Source organism: Dipodomys spectabilis, unplaced genomic scaffold (assembly GCF_019054845.1).
Source record: "Dipodomys spectabilis isolate Male_0828 unplaced genomic scaffold, ASM1905484v1 ptg000175l, whole genome shotgun sequence".
Lineage (NCBI taxonomy): Eukaryota > Metazoa > Chordata > Mammalia > Rodentia > Heteromyidae > Dipodomys > Dipodomys spectabilis.
This window is the reverse complement of record NW_024870852.1, coordinates 11,488,206-11,504,061: the sequence shown is the minus strand read 5'-3', so window position 1 is coordinate 11,504,061 and position 15,856 is coordinate 11,488,206. Positions and strand designations below refer to the sequence as shown.

At 42.6% G+C, this 15,856-nt stretch overlaps 1 protein-coding gene across 7 annotated transcripts in view; it reads right to left on the bottom strand.

Annotated features, from left to right (window-relative positions):
* Positions 1–10,754, bottom strand: part of Raly (RALY heterogeneous nuclear ribonucleoprotein) — a 68,248-nt gene extending 57,494 nt beyond the window's left edge. For 5 of the 7 annotated variants that reach the window (XM_042694249.1, XM_042694247.1, XM_042694246.1 and 2 more), the window contains exon 1: positions 10,290–10,532. The gene's annotated coding sequence lies outside the window, so the exon portion shown is untranslated. Of the gene's footprint in view, positions 1–10,289; positions 10,533–10,621 lie in introns of those variants that run through there. The other 2 variants (XM_042694252.1, XM_042694250.1) reach the window with 2 other exon arrangements.
* Positions 10,755–15,856: the final 5,102 nt, after the last annotated feature.

Genomic DNA, 15,856 nt, shown 5'->3' with positions numbered 1-15,856 from the left:
GAGACTCTTATCTCCAATTAACCACTAGAAAACTGGAAGTGGCACTGTGGCTCAAGTGGTAGAGCCCTGGCCTTGAGCTGAAGAACTCAAGGACAGCACCCAAGCCCAGAGTTCAAGACCCACGACCGACTGACCAAAAAAAAACAAAACAAAACAGTCTAAGTCTCTGCCTTCATGGAGCTCACAGTCCAGTAATTGATAATGAGGGTGGAAGGTCCTATAGAATAGGAGGCACAAAGACATAATATTTCACAGTCTAGGCCAGTTGCTAAACCTCTTTGAAATAGTTTCCTCCTCTGTAAAAAGGGATGTTTAGTTAAGTGGCTGCTGCTGAAAAAAAAATGGGTGAGGAGGGAGGACAATCCTGGGGCTATAACTCTAGACCTGGGTGCTGTCCCTGAGCTTCTGTCTCACAGATAGCACACAGATTGGTAAGTCATCTTTGGCGCCAAAATGAGGATAATTCAGTTCATCCTTTAAGTGTTTTCAAATATTAGAGGACTCCATTCAGAGCTGATCTGGCTGTTGGGGGCTAAGCAGATAGCAAAAATTAGTTGACTAAGTGTTCCAAAGAAGAAAATGGTATCCAGTTTAAGTACCAACAAGTACCTGGCTTTGGGTAGCAGAGAAACAGTAGGAAATGATAGAACTCTGACAAAGTTGAGAACAAATATGTTCCTGTCTAAAAGAGCCTGTAAATAAGGTAGTAAATGGGTGAGAGGGGAGAGAAAAACTGAAGAATGCCAGGTTTCAAACTCAAGGCCTCTTACAAGTTGGTCTGATACTCCAAATTCTTGTTCTGCGCAAAGATAACTATGTCTGTCTGCTTCAGGGCCCCCAAAAAAGCAAAGCATGTTGAATAAAACATTGACGTAAGTATACAAAGGGATGTCATATAGGGAGTCCTGGTAGAGAACTGAAGAAGTAAAGCCTTCTGTAGAATAACAAGAGCCTACTCCTACTCCTATAAAGAGGAAAATTGTTCATGATCCACAGCGACTGCTATTCCCTTAAAAATCATCCTACCCTCTTCACATGGTATGTCACCCTCATATACACATACCAGAGCTACTTCCACTGAAAGACAATCACAATCTCTCCAGGCTAGGGTCCAATTCAAAAGGAAAATATTACAGACCAAAGAGAATAAATACCCTGAAACTAAAACAATCCATAGGGGACTGCTAATTATCTATCCCTGAACATATCTGGATTAGAAAGCATTTGGGAGTTCCTAGTGAGATGGAAGTTCAACAGCCTGGTTTTCTCAAAGGCTTATCTTTAACTCTTCCTGAACTTCACAACTAAATTTGTTTTCTTTGCAAAAGAGTAAAAAATTGCACTCATTACACTCAGATCCTCTTGAAAGCGAATAGCACCAGTGCTAAATGTTAGTTCTCCTTGGAAGTAGGATGGCATTCCATGCTTTACTCAATCAGTATTCTACCATCGCTAGATTCCTTCAGCATTTCCATGAAAGCAATAACAGCTTTGCTAAACAAAAGAGACAAAAAAGACTAGCTTCCTTTCAAACAGCAAATCCAAGGAAGCACACATGCATGTGCCCACATGCACAAAATGATTTATAGGAAAAGATAGATTTAAAAAAAAAAAAATCAAGCTGGGTGCCAGCGGCTCATGCCTGTAATCCTAGCTACTCAGGAGACATGGTTCAAAGCCAGCCTGGGCAGGAAAGTCTGTGAGACTCTTATCTCCAATAAACCACCAAAAAACTAGAAGTGGCACTGTGGCTCAAGCGCTAGCCTTGAGCTGAAGAGCAGAGGGATAACGCCCAGGCCCAGAGTTCAAGCCCCATGACTGACAAAAAAATAAATAAATAAAAATAAAACAGAACCTACTTTTTAGGGTTGAGGTGAAAATAAAAAAGGTCTTACACGTATAAATGCTTAGCACATAACTTTCAGTAAATATCAGCAATATTACCATGAGCACAAGGTAGAACGTATAATACCTTTATAAGGTGGGTTCAAAATACAGTGTAACTATTATTAATATGAAAGATCAAATACAATCTAATGAATGGCTCCAGTAGTAGCTCCAGCACTTCTAGTTTCTTAACGAACACTCAAGAATTGATGAATTGTTAACATAAAAGTGGTCCTCGCTGGGAGCATCCAGTGCCACCTTATTTTCCCTTAATTTTAATTTAAGGTATATTTTTAAGTATGTGCTGACAGAACAAAGAAGAAAGTCTCTTAAACATGATCAATGTTTGTGCTAGCCTTCAAAGTGATTTGGCAAAACTACAGAAAACAAGCATCCAGTCAAGTTTCACCGGTAGGATAAAAGCTGACAAAGAAATGGCAATGTTTCCCTTAGCAGTATATACATAATAGAAAGCTCTACAAGACTGGGCTCTTTAGATTTTGGTATTTCTATTTCTTTTCCCTCATTTTAAGGAGACAAAAACAACAACAAAAAACAACAACAACAACAAAAAATCAATCTCTCTTCCCACACACTTCATCAACTGTTGGGATTAATTTCTTCCCTGAAATGAAGTAACTATGGGCAAAGAGGTTATTGTCGTCCATCTAGCATTTAAATACAACTTGGCTTCAGAAGACTACAATTATTTTCTACTTGCTTTGGGAGCCTATATATAAGAAGTCATCATCCACTTGTAAAATATGGAACATCTATCTCCTTCCCCCCACTGCTTATTAGCAGGAATGCGAATGTTACTCTATCTGGTCACTCATCTGTGTCTTTGCTCAAGATGTTCCCATTACACAAAATCCCTTCAGTATAATGCAGTATAAATCTCCAATGACTTCCTAGGTGAAAGAAGCACACCAACAGAGAAAAGATCTGAGTGTTGCTTCTGGCTAATCTGAGAGAAAACAAATATTGGCATTTATAAGCACAATCAGACAGAATATTAGAAATAAGGATTGTTTTAGACAGCGTGTGATCACTATCCTTAAATGCTACCAGGCCCATCCAGTTCAAATATTTGCTTATGCTGAGTATACAAGGTGGTATATACCTGTAATTCCAGTGGTAGGGAAGCTGAAGTCTAAGGATCCAAGGTTCAAAGGCAAGGATCTTGAGTTCAAAGCCAGCTTAGATACCTAACAAGACCCTTCTTCCAAAAAAAAAAAAAAAAAATGGAGGAATGAAGGGAAGGAAAGAGGTAGAAAAATGAGGGAGGGGCAACAAGTTCAACAAGAAATGTACTCACTACCTTACTTATGTAACTGTAACCCCTCTGTACTTCACCTTGACAAAACTAAAATAAAATAGTTTACACCATATCTCCTAGTACTAGAGTAGCTCAGTCCACTCTTTCTGACCAACAGAGCTCAAAGATCTCTCCTATGAAACATCTGCCACTCACCATCTCTGACAAATGACTCATGAATTCTTCACATGTAAATTGCTTCATAGCAGGCTCTTTGATATATTTTATCTAATTTTCTCCTAACAACATTGTGAGGAAGTCAAGATACAGAGTATTAGCTATAGATGAAGTGAAGGTTTAGGAGAGAAAATGATTTCTCCAGTCTATCTGGCATTATTAGTGCTGGGAAACAAGAATAAACCTTAGTCACCTAAACCAAGCTATATATCAAACTGCCTTCTTATCAGTAACATCTTCATGGTATTATCTTTGAGGGACATAACCTCAAAGTACAGACTACACATAACATATTTATATTCCTTCTCAGTAAAAGAGTAAGACACTCATCAATTATGCTATTTCTAGTCTGACTCCAGAACCCAAATATCTAAGCCAGGGCAACAAAGACAGAAAGGAAACAGGATTTGTCCTACTAAACAGGATTTGCCCCAAACTAAAAACAACTGAGGACAAAATAAAGTTGTGCATGGTTTGTATGTTCTTCACAGGGAGAACACATAGTAGGCACTCTATAAATTCCTGGAATGAACTGAGCTTAGGGAAAGTTATTAGATTTCTATGCATAAATAATCATGTTACACCAGTGAACCGAACCTACTCAACATAGTATCTAATTGTAGTATCCAACTCTATCCAATTGTAGTAAATGTTGACTTTAATAGGTGTGAAAATCAATTAAGGGTGAATTTTTAAAGTTATTCTTGTGCTGATTCATACAGAGCCCTCATTACTATATTGATAGCAAAATTCCTCAGTGATAGCTTAAAGCCATATGCAAGAAAAAAGTCCGAAAGCCTTAAAATGGTCTAGGCAAGAAACATTCAACTTCCCAAAATAGCAGTATTACAACTTACACACAAAAAACTCAAACCTACAGAAATCAGTTCTTTTAAATCCACTGCTGGGCTTGCTTTCACTAGCACAAACTACAAAGGGAACTAGGCAAACAGATCAAGAGAAACCATGCAAACAACACCTTTAACTAAGCTTACTAAAATCCTTAACAAATAAACAAGAGACAGCTAAAATATCAGATAAATGCCTCCAGAATGAAGAAAAACTGGTCAAAAACACTAAGCTTCTAAACTTGTTCTTCTAAAAGAGAATACATATTTGAAATAAAGCAATGATTCTTAGTTTGATAATAAGCAGAAATATTTAGTCCTAAAATGGTATTTCAAGGACCAGGTAACCTCAGGTAGGAATACCTACCTCATAAGGCTAAAGCTTTAAGAAAATGTGAATTTCTGATCCTATTTTTATCCAGCCCTATGAGAAACTTATAATTTTTTATTTTCCATTTATTATGTGCTTTTAAACAGTTTGGAACATATTTAAATATAATTTTTAATAGGCTTAGCCTCCCAAGTTTGCCCCATGGAACTTTGGAGCCAAGTTTATAATGGAACTCAACAGAATATTTGGTAAATTCATCTCAAAGTAAATTTTCACAATCAGTCCACTCTAAAAAACAATATCCACCTGTATATATACCGAAAGGTATTTTCCATAAGCCTAGAATTTAACCCTGAGATACTCCCAATGCTTTAGTAAAGTCTTTTCTTCGTCCAGAAATAAATTTCTAAAACCCCTTCTATAAAACTAGAGATTCAAACTGCTAAGAGAAAGAAATATCATTCAAGAAACCTATTCCAAACCCTATTTAAAAAAAACAAAGTTAAAAAAAAAAACAAAAACAAAGATCCGCCGGGTGCCGGTGGTTCACGCCTGTAATCCTAGCTACTCAGGAGGCTGAGATCCGAGGATCATGGTTCAAAGCCAGCCCAGGCAGGAAAATCTGAGAGACTGTTAGCTCCAATAAAACTCAGAAAACCGGAAGTGGTGCTGTGGCTCAAATGGTAGAGCGCTCGCCTTGAGCTGAAGAGCTGAGAGATAGCACCTAGGTCCAGAGTTTAAGCCCCACGACCAACCAAAAACAAAAACAACAACAACAACAACAACAACAAAAAAAAAACAGATCCAGCAGGGCACCAGTGGCTCACTGTACTCCTAGCTACTTAGAAGGCTGAGACCTGAGGATCATGGTTTGAAGCCAGCCCCAGCAGGAAAGTCTCTGTGAGACACAGTGGTAGAGCTCTAGCCTTTAGCAAAAGAGCTCAGAGACAGCATCCAGCCCCATACCACCACCCGAAACAAAATACACTGAATTATTATTTCCCTCAGTGCAATTAAATGAGTACATTAGGATGATGGCCAGATTTGCACTTTAATCAGCTGACTACTCCCAACACAAATGCCCTCTGGGAAACCTAAATATTCAACCACAGGCCCCTTTCCCTACCCCAGCTTGATGCTGGGGTATCTTTGATAGACAATGAGTAGTGTGGTTCTTCTAGAGATGGCGACCAAAGTCCAGTATCAATTTCCCAACTTTCTCTTTTACTCCCAGAAGGTTAGGACACACTAATTTATTACAGGAAGACACTATAAAATGGTAGGAAATTTAACACCAAATACTCAAAAAGGAAGAACTGTAGATCCTTATTTCTATATATTCATTTAAGGAGAGGTGAACAAAGAAGGTCCTCCAATTTTGTCTCTACTTCCTACTCCCATTTTTTAGACATTTATAATTGAGGAAATGGCCAGAAAAGGAAAAAAAAAAACTTGTTCAAGAGCACACACCTAGTAGTAGAAACCAGACAAAATGATCCTCAGGCTCCCACACTAAACTTCCATTTTACCTGACTGTCCCATCTTCTCAGGTCCTAAGGGTCTATGACCTGCATTCGGAGCACAGGTCTGAAACCTTTTAGCACCCAAGGGAAACAAGTGACATTCCTGTTGTTCTCTTTTCCCATCCAGTTATATATTTAATACATACAGCTAAAATTGAATACAGATCTATCTCTTCATGTGACTCTCCATCTCTACTCTACCACTGCCTAAGAAAGAGGAAGGAAAGGGAGAACTGCTCCGAGAAATATCTTCTAAATTATCTAGACTTATGTTATTTCTAAAAAGGACCTTGCAGGTGACCTAATCATTATTTCCCTTTGTTATTCAAATAAATAAACTGGGACATTTGCCCCTGGACAAAAACACTGAAATAATAAAAATAACCAGCTGGGCACTGGTGGCTCACCCATGTAATCCTAGCTACTCAGGAGGCTGAGTCTTGGAGCACTAAAGTTCAAAGCCAGACTAAACAAAAAAATGCCTATTGAAGATCTAGCTCCAATAACTAACAAAATACTAGACTGGAGGCAAAGCTCAGGTACAGCACCAGCCATGAGCAGAAAAGCCAAGCAAAAACACAAGGCTCTAAAAAGGCAATAGGGCCCATCAGGTTTTTAGGTAGAGCACACCATGATGAAACATGTTCTTAGCAGTTACCCTACTCCCCATCTCTGAAACTTTACCTATCCCCAACCTTTACTGGCATTAGGACAAAATTCCAATCAGCTTTCATAAACAGAAACACTTCACTCTAAAACACAGACACAATAACAGTCAAATCAAAGGGAATACTGAAAGACTAAAATACTACATCTAACTCCAGTCTAACCACGTGCAACAATAAGTGCATGCCATAAAAACCCTTTAAGAATCCAAATGTTAAGTTTTCCTGTGTGCTTTTTTTAAAGGAGACACTGAAAGGGAGTTTATCATAAAAGTAATCCACTTAATCAGCTTCTGAGACGTTTCAATCCAAACTGCTGCTGTCATAGCATTGCATCTCCTCAGATCCAAACCCTGGATGGCCAAAGCAGGGTCAAATGTATTTTTCTAAAAATACTGAAGGGGCTCTCATAGATCCAGGAAAGTCTCCAACAATAAGGAACTCCAATCTCCAGGAGAGAAGAAAAACAGAGAAAACTTAACCAGAGATACAACAAAACCTAGATTCCTACTCAGGGGCTTCATGTCACACCCTGTTGCATGAGGACTAGTAACAACTTTGCATTCAATAGCACTGTGTAAAGAAGAAAGACAAACATATGATTTCACTTATATGAGGTCCTACAGTGGTTAAATTCAGCACAGAAAATAGAATGGCAGTTGTGAGAGACTAAGCTGCAGGAAATGAGAAACCTTTTTCCGTGAACAGCCATTTAGGCATTTGTATCATTACAGATCATTCAAAATTATCACTACAGGCAGATGAACCATCAGCATTCCTCGCCTGGCATGGCATGTAACAAATGATTTTGCAGGCCAGCCCAGACTTTCCTCACCCCCAGCAGAGTTATGAGGGAACAAGAAGTTAAGTCTTCTTGGTTAGTTCAGTTGGAAAATGAAAGAAGTTTGGGAGATGGATAGTAGTGATGGCTGCACAGTATAAAATATACTTAATGCCACAGAATTAAGCATTTTTTAATGCTTATAGTTATAAATTAAAAAAATATACTGCTACATCCCGGGCGTGGGCTCACACCTGTAATCCTAGCTACTCAAGAAGATGAGATCTGAGGATAGAGGTTCAAAGCCAGCCCAGGCAGCAAAGTCCATAATTCTTATTGCCAATTAACCAGAAAAAAGCAGGAAGTGATGGTGTAGCTCAAGGAGTATGTAGGTTACTAACCTTGAGCAGAAAAGCCAAGTTCAAGCCCCAGTATATACATATATATGTAATTTTTTTTAAGCCTGTCAGTTTAAAATTTTGCAGTTTGAATCCTGGCTTCACCATTTATCCATTACATATAATTGAGAAAGTCATGAAACTTCTCTAAACTCTTAGTACCTGGTTTACAAATTCTCAGTCCAGTGACAGGTGGTACATGTAAAGTACTTATTGTCAGCTATTACTATTACAACAAAGCACTTTCATAATCATTTTCTTTCCATAGTCCTCACAGCTCGAATTTACACATAAAGAAATTGGTTCAGTGTGCCCAATAGCTCAAAAGGCTCAGTCCATGCCATAGCAAATTCTCTACTCATGAGGAAATCTGTCTACTATATATACTCTGTTATCTAAGGCAAGTGCCCTAACTCTTATGTCTCCATTGCCTTACAGTAAAAAGGAGACATATAAAAAGGACATCCCCTTCCACTAAATAACAAACCAGACACCAATTATAGGAGAGTACTATAATCATAAATAATATAAAACAAAAGTGACCAACAAAGACACCTGGCAATTCTGACTTACAAAATCTGGCCTCCTTTGAACATTAAACACAAGGTACAGAAAATGGCTGGGACTACAGAAATGCCTTGAAGTTTTCAATTATACAGGATTCCTGATCTTCAGGTCTGAATAAGATTAGTGCCCTTTCAAGAGATGGCATGGTATAGAAAAAAAAAATTACTAGATTGAAAGGCTGAGAATTCTAGTTCTGTTATTAAGGAAGTTTGTGAATTTAGACAATTTACCTCCCCTTTCCAGAGTTCACTAATAGGAAAGAGGGAACAGTCAGATATGAAAGTTAGATCTTATGTAAGGCTTTAACCTCATGTATACCACCACTCCTAAATCTACAATCTTGCAGGTGAAGAAAACCAAAACAGACCTTCTAATACAAACATCAGGAGAATTGTTAAGACCTGGCAAAAGAACTCCTCAATGTGATTTTTAGACTCGCTCCACTATTAGAATCGAATATATCAGAAAACTAGAACACTTACCTAAATTAATTTTAGTTCACATCAACTCCCTTGGGCCTTTATCTGAAAACAGGAAAACTAGAACTACTGAGAACATACAAGGTATACAGGGAAGAACATGACATCAACAAAAGACAGACCTCACTATTTATAAAAAGACTTCAGGGTTCCTTAAGCCAAACACCACAGATTTGCAGTTGCATTCTTATAACAGCAAGAACATTCACCCTAACTTACTTTCCCTTGGAGCTCTTGTAGAGCAGGATTTCATCTGTACTACACTGGATATTCACCCAGAGTGAGAAAGAAACCAGAGTTATGTCTTTTTATTATAAATGGTGTGGCCTAAGGGTGTAAACCAAAACACCCTTTGCACTAACAGAGGATATGTGCTTTTATCAAGAAAAAAGTGACAAGTACTAACATCACTGCTACAAGTGAGTGAGAGAACATTGTTTAATCTGTACCTTGATTTCTGCTTCTGTAAGTGGGAATAACTCTAGAGGGCCGTTGTGAGCATTAAATGATAGAGGCTTATGAAGTTCCAGACTCAGTCTCATTAAATAAATGTTACCTGTTGGTGTACAACGCTTCTCTCACACGTCCCTTCCCTCATTCCTTAAATCCGTGAACATCCTGTGAGGCCAGTTTCCATCTTTACGCCATTTCACACAGGGGCAAACAAACTGGGGCTCGGCCCCCAAAGGAGCTAGGACAAAGTGCGGGATCTGGCCCCAGCTCGATGGCCTGTCGCTTGTTCCTACGTGTACCCAAGATGTGAAAAGATCCCTGAACCCGCAGAGATGGGGTCCGAAGCGGACACACCGGTAGGGAGCCCGGCAGAGGTAGTTTTGCGCGCTTAAAGGAGCCTGAAGTGCCAGCTCCGGCCTGAGAGCCAGGGACAGGCCCGCCCGAGGCCTCCCCAGCGCGGCCTCCGCTCCTCTCCTTCCTCCCTCCTCCCCTCGCCGGGCGGGGCGGGGCGCAAGCACAAAAGACTCCAACTTCCAGGCGGCGCCGGCGCCGGCCCACCCCAACTCCAAGCCCCGGCCCGGCCCGCGACTAGAGCGGGCAGAGAATGCCAGACGGCCCAGAAACAGCGCGAGTGGGCTGAGGCCGGCGACCCCGGGCGGCCGGCCCGAGGCGGGGGAGGAAGGGGAGAGGGGGGGAAGGGGGGGAGGGGGCCTGGAGTTAGACGAGCTCCCAGGACTCCCCGAAAGGCCGAAGAAAAGAGTTTCTAAAAATAGGCAGCGGCCCTCCTGCAAGCGTGGGAGACGAAAAGGCGCCGGGAACACCCCACACGCACCCCTGGGAGACGCCCGCAGCCTCCACTCACCCGCGCCGAGAGGTCTAGAGGAAGCCGCACGGCACAGGAGACGGTGCCGCCGCGCTCGGAGGCGGAAGGGAGGGAGGAAGGGAAGGAAAGCGGGAGGCAGGGGGCGGCCCCGGCCGCGGCGGGAGGAAGCGGAGCACACGCTCGTGAGTCTTCACCGCCACCACCCCCTCAGCTCCTCCGGCTCTGCCCGCAGCTCCCGCGCCGCTCGCGCTGCACTGACGGAGCGCGAGCCCCTCCGCCGCGAGTCCTACCCTCGGGCCGCACCACTCAGGCGTGCGGCGGGGGGACGGGGCTTGAGCTCCCGGAGCGGCTCCCCAGCGCTCGGCCCTCACCTCCACTCTGGCCTCAGGCTAATCTTCCTTCTCACCCGCTTCCCCAGGAAGGACTCGGTGACCCCGGCACTGGGACAGCGCAGCCACGGCCGCACACAGCCAAACTACCCGCCACCCTCTGAACCTAGCTTTGGAAAGGTCCAGAGATTCGGCGGGGAGAGGAGAGGGGCGGGGCCTGGCAGAGGGGCGGGGTCAGGGGCGGGGCTGAAGTCGCTGACACCAGCCTAGAGCTCTGAAAGCGGGGCGGGAGAGAAGATGGTGATCCCTGGGAACTGCAGAACGAGACTGGTACAGAAGACATTGGAGGCCTCGGAGGACCCGGAGCCGGGGCCAAGCTTGCTAGAGGAGGGGTGGGCGGAGCTAAGGGAGAGCGTTCCGGGAGGTGGACTCGAGGGGGAGGAGATTTCAGAAGCCGACTGGGTTGAGGCCAGGCTTAGGGGAAGCCCTGGAGCCGAGTGAGTCTAGCTTGAAGAAAGCGGGCCCGGAAGCAAAGCAGGCAGGAGGGGGAGGGGGGGGCGATCCAAGTAGCCACTCTGGGGTGGAGCCGGAAGGAGGCGGGTCCTAAAGGAGGACCAAGTGGGTGGTACTTGAGATGGGCGAGGCCTGAAGAATAGGCCCAAAGCTGTAGGTTGGTCTGTGCAGGAAGGAACCTTGAGAGACAAGGTCCTTTTTCTTTTCAAGGAACCTGGATCCCCGGCTGAGCGAGAATTTTTGCTGCCTATCGAGGCTAGGACTGGACCGAGAGGCTGCTGTGAATGGGGGGGGGGGGGAGGGGGAAGGGGAGAAAGTGCCACTTTATTCACAAAAACAAATAGTTTATACAGTCAAGTAGCTTTGCTTTTTAGTGGTGCAGGAGGTGTTTTAAGACTTAATCTGGGTAGAAGTTTTCCTCTGTTGGGATCTCACTTGAATCAGTGTTGCAGCCTCCAGGGTCTTCTATTCCCACACCTTTTGACTTCTCTGAGACAGCAGAGGGGTCTTCTGAGAGTACAAGAGGACCATTGTCAGCTATAGACCTCCCTGAAGACTACGAACTGCCTTGATTCCCCATCCCTCTTCTGACCTGTGTTTTCATGATTGTATTTTTCACACTGATTTGCCGAAACTTGCCTAAGAAATGGAATTCCTGAGAACCGAGCAGTTTGAAATGAGTGCCCTGATTCTGCCAGACCAGCAGTAACAACGGCCCCTCTGTCGTTTGATGACGTCCATGACCTGCTTTGAAAGAAAAAGAAAACAAATGGAAGAGATGATGACACTAAAGAGCAAGGCCTGGAACATCCTCCCCTTCCTCCCCCCAGGCCTCTGCCTAAAATATATCATTTGGCCTCTTGTTCTATCATGTCATCCTCCCTTACTAGAATGTAAGTTACTGGAGACCAAGAATTATGTACTGCTGTGTATATTACTGTGTTCCCAGACCAGGCAAGACGTCTAGCACACACCAAGTGTTCACTAAACACTTGAATAAATCAAGAGTAAAGCAACTAATCCAGGCTCTACAGACCTCTCCTCTTTCTGGCCACTCCCTGGCTCCTTGTTTCCTTCTCCATATTTGTTTGAATACACCACAATCTCTCCATACTCTGTTGTAGCAGTTTCATTACTTGGATTGCTCCTCCCCCTCTGCCCCAATATTTTCCATTGATCCTTCAATAGCTCAGGAACCACTTCTTCAGAGAAGGCTTCTCTGACCTTCTTTCAACCCCATCATCAGATAAGTTGAGGCCATTACCCTGCTCTGATCATTGCCTTTATTATAAAACTTGCTTGTGCCAGTAATACCCTGTTCCTCTCTGGCATTTAGGATTATGTTGATATTCTACCATGTGACCTGCAACCCGCTACATCTGAGCTCATCAGCTATTACTCTCAGCTATTATTCTTTTCCAGCCACACTTTGGCCTCTTTCTTGTTCTGACATGCCAAGCATACAGCTGCTAGAAGTGCTCTGCACTTGCTGTTGTGTCTGCCTCAAATGTTCTTGCATATATTGGTATATCCTCCTCATCTTCAAGTGTCAGCTTGTACTTCCTCATACCTTGTCCTGATGGATTTTTCTCCCTAGCACAGTTTCACCTGTGTATTTGTTTATTGTGCCTATGTATAGTTGCTTATCATCTCCTATTCTCATCTTCCACTTCAGTGCAATCTCCACAAGGACATGATATTGTGTGTTTTGCTATTCCTTCATGCCTAAAATAGTAGGCCCTCATTCAGTGTTTGTTAAGTGACTACAACTTCAACAGAAAAATTCCAGGAAGACTCTCAGCATTGTTCAGATGAATCTCTGAAGCTTACAGAATGCAGGGAAATGTTTCCAAGGTATATTTATGGAGCATTTGCTATTTGCTATAGTTGCTAGGCAGTCTATGAACTGCTTTTTAAGCTTATTTAACTCCCACAACAGCTTTATGAAGTAGATACTATTATAATCCCTACTGAACAGACAACAAACTATGTCACAAATAGGTCAACTTTCCAAAAGTCATACTACTAGGCAATGATACAGTCCATCTTAGAGTCTGATTATTAAGGACTCAGTTATAGGTTACAATAAAAGTGAAGAATGAGGAATAGATACTCCTTTGTTTTCTGGATGGTATGATACATAATGTAATGCTGACATGTGCGGCAGAGTCTTTTTTTCAGCTGCTGTGCCAGAAGAACTGATGAAGGAAGACAAGTCCTAGAAAATGTTAGAGAAAAATTGAGTCACTTGGCCCACCTCTGGACCAATACATCTTTGAACAAATACATATTTATAGTTTGAGTATTTTTTTGAGGTTCTATAACTTAAAACTGCAATTTTCTAATGAAAACATTAGTGGGGTTCAGCAGACAGATACTAGTATCTCTCATTTCTATATGGGGGGGTTGTTTACAGAAGGCTGTAGCATATTCCAGATCCAGGAAGCATCAGATATGAAAATATAAGAGGAATATAAAAGCTAAGGGTTTCTGGAGAATAAGGTATGAGTTGAGTAAACAAGTACAAAAAGTAGCCTAGAGCCTGATGCTGGTGGTTCACACCTGTAATCCTAGCTACTCGGGAGGCTGAGGTCTGAGGATTGCAGTTCAACGCCAGTCTGGGCAGGAAAAGTCTGTAAGACTCTTTAACTGTATTTTTTTTTTTTTTGTCTTTTCTTTTTTGGTACTGGGGATCGAACCCAGGATGTTGCACTTGCTAGGCAAGCGCTTTGCCACTGAGCTACATCCCAGCCCAAGTCTGTAAGACTCTTATCTCCAGTTAACCATCAGAAATCTGGAAGTGGTGCTATGGCTCAAAATGGTAGTCTGTTAGCCTTGAGCAAAAGAGCTCAGGGACAGAGCCCAGGCCCTGAGTTCAAGCCCTATGACCAATAAAAAAAAGTAGACTAGAACTAGGAACTGATTTCTACACTCAACTTGATAAATGATAAGAATCACCAAAGGTTTTTAATAGAGGATACTTTAAAATGATGTGTTATCCAAAAAATAATAATAAAATGATAAAATGGCAAAGTTGAAAGAACATCTAAAAGTAATCTGGTTCAAGGAATAATGTGGCTTAGTAGTAGAGCACTTGCCTAGCATACATAAAGCCCTGGATTCAAAACCTAGCATCAAGAAAAATCTTTAAAAATAAAAAAAGCCATGCACTAATGGCTCACACCTATAATCCTAGCTATTTAGGAGGCTGAGATTGAGAACTGCAGTTTGACATCAGCTTAGGCAAGAAAGTCCATGAGACATCTCCAAGTAACCAGAAAAAAAAGCCAGAAGTGGAACTGTGGTTCAAATGGTAGAACACTAGCCTTGAGCAAAAAAGCTCAAGAACAGTGCCCAGGCCTGGAGTTCAAGCCCCAGGACTGCTCCCCACCCCCTAAAAAAATCCAGCTCAACTGAATTTTTTTTCCATCTCTTAACAATACTACAAGTCATTTCTGATTTTGTCCCAATGTCAAGGATAAAAGCCCTACATGGGTTCCCCAATCCTGCCACAAGCCATAATACTTAAGTTGTGGCTCTGACACAGGATGTTATAGAGCACAGCCTGAGAATCATCATTCTTTTCCACATGTATTTTATAAAAAGGGGAAATGAGGCTCAGAAAGGTACAGAGGTGGCCAGGTGCCAGTGGCTCACACCTGAAATCCTAGCTATTCAGGAGACGAGATCTGACAATCACGGTTCAAAGCCAGCCTCTGCAGGAAAGTCTGTGAGACTCTTTTTTTTTTTTTTTGGGTCCGGTCGTGGGGCCTGAACTCTGGGCCTGGGCGCTGTCCCTCAGCTCTTCAGCTCAAGGCTAGCGCTCTACCACTTGAGCCACAGTGCCACTTCCGGCTTTTTTCTTTTTGCTTATGTGGTGCTGAGGAATCAAACCCAGGGCCTCAGGCATGCAAGGCAAGCGCTCTACCACTGAGCCACCTTCCCAGCCCAAGTATGTGAGACTCTTATCTCCAATAAACCCCAGAAAACTGGAAGTGGCACTGTGGCTCAAGTGGTAGAGTGCTAGCCTTGAGCTGAAGGGCTGAGGGACAGCGCCCAGGACCAGAGTTCAAGCCCCATGATGGACAAAAAAAAAAAAAAAGAAAGGTACAGAGGTCTATCTAAGTTTCCACAGGAAGTAAGTGGCAGGCAGGGATAGCTGCTTTCAAGGCTAATAATGCACTTTCCAGTGGGGATGGCATTACTTCATAACTACTTTGTAGTTGGGAATAAAAGTAGCCCTCTTAACTGCACTTCCAAGTTCCAGAACTCCCCACTGCAAATTCCAAAAAGAAATTCTCAGCTGCTCTACTAGAAAGAGATTAAGACTTTCTGTTTCTAGTTCCAAGGACAAAAGTCTATGGAAGGGCTTTGAATGAGCCAACATGAACAGGTACCCATCCCTAGACCAGTCATCTGGCTGGAGGGCCAGGTATTGTGAGTGATCCAGTTTAAGCTAAGTACCATTCTTCAGCCTGACATTGTGAATGAGGAGGGGGCTTATATAAGGAGTTCTTGGGGACCTAGTTGCAGCTATACAACCAGAAGAAGGTATACAACCAGCAAAATGGAGCTCATTGTTCTGGGCAGATTAAATAACAGCCTTCTACTCCTAACACATAGTCACTCCCACCAATATGTTATTCACTGCTCAACTCATCATTTCTCCTACTGAAAAGCCTCCAGTGGCCTCCCATTGCCATGCCAACAACATGGATCAAAAATTCAAATGCCTACAGAGGCCAGAATGCAGGATAGAAGGAA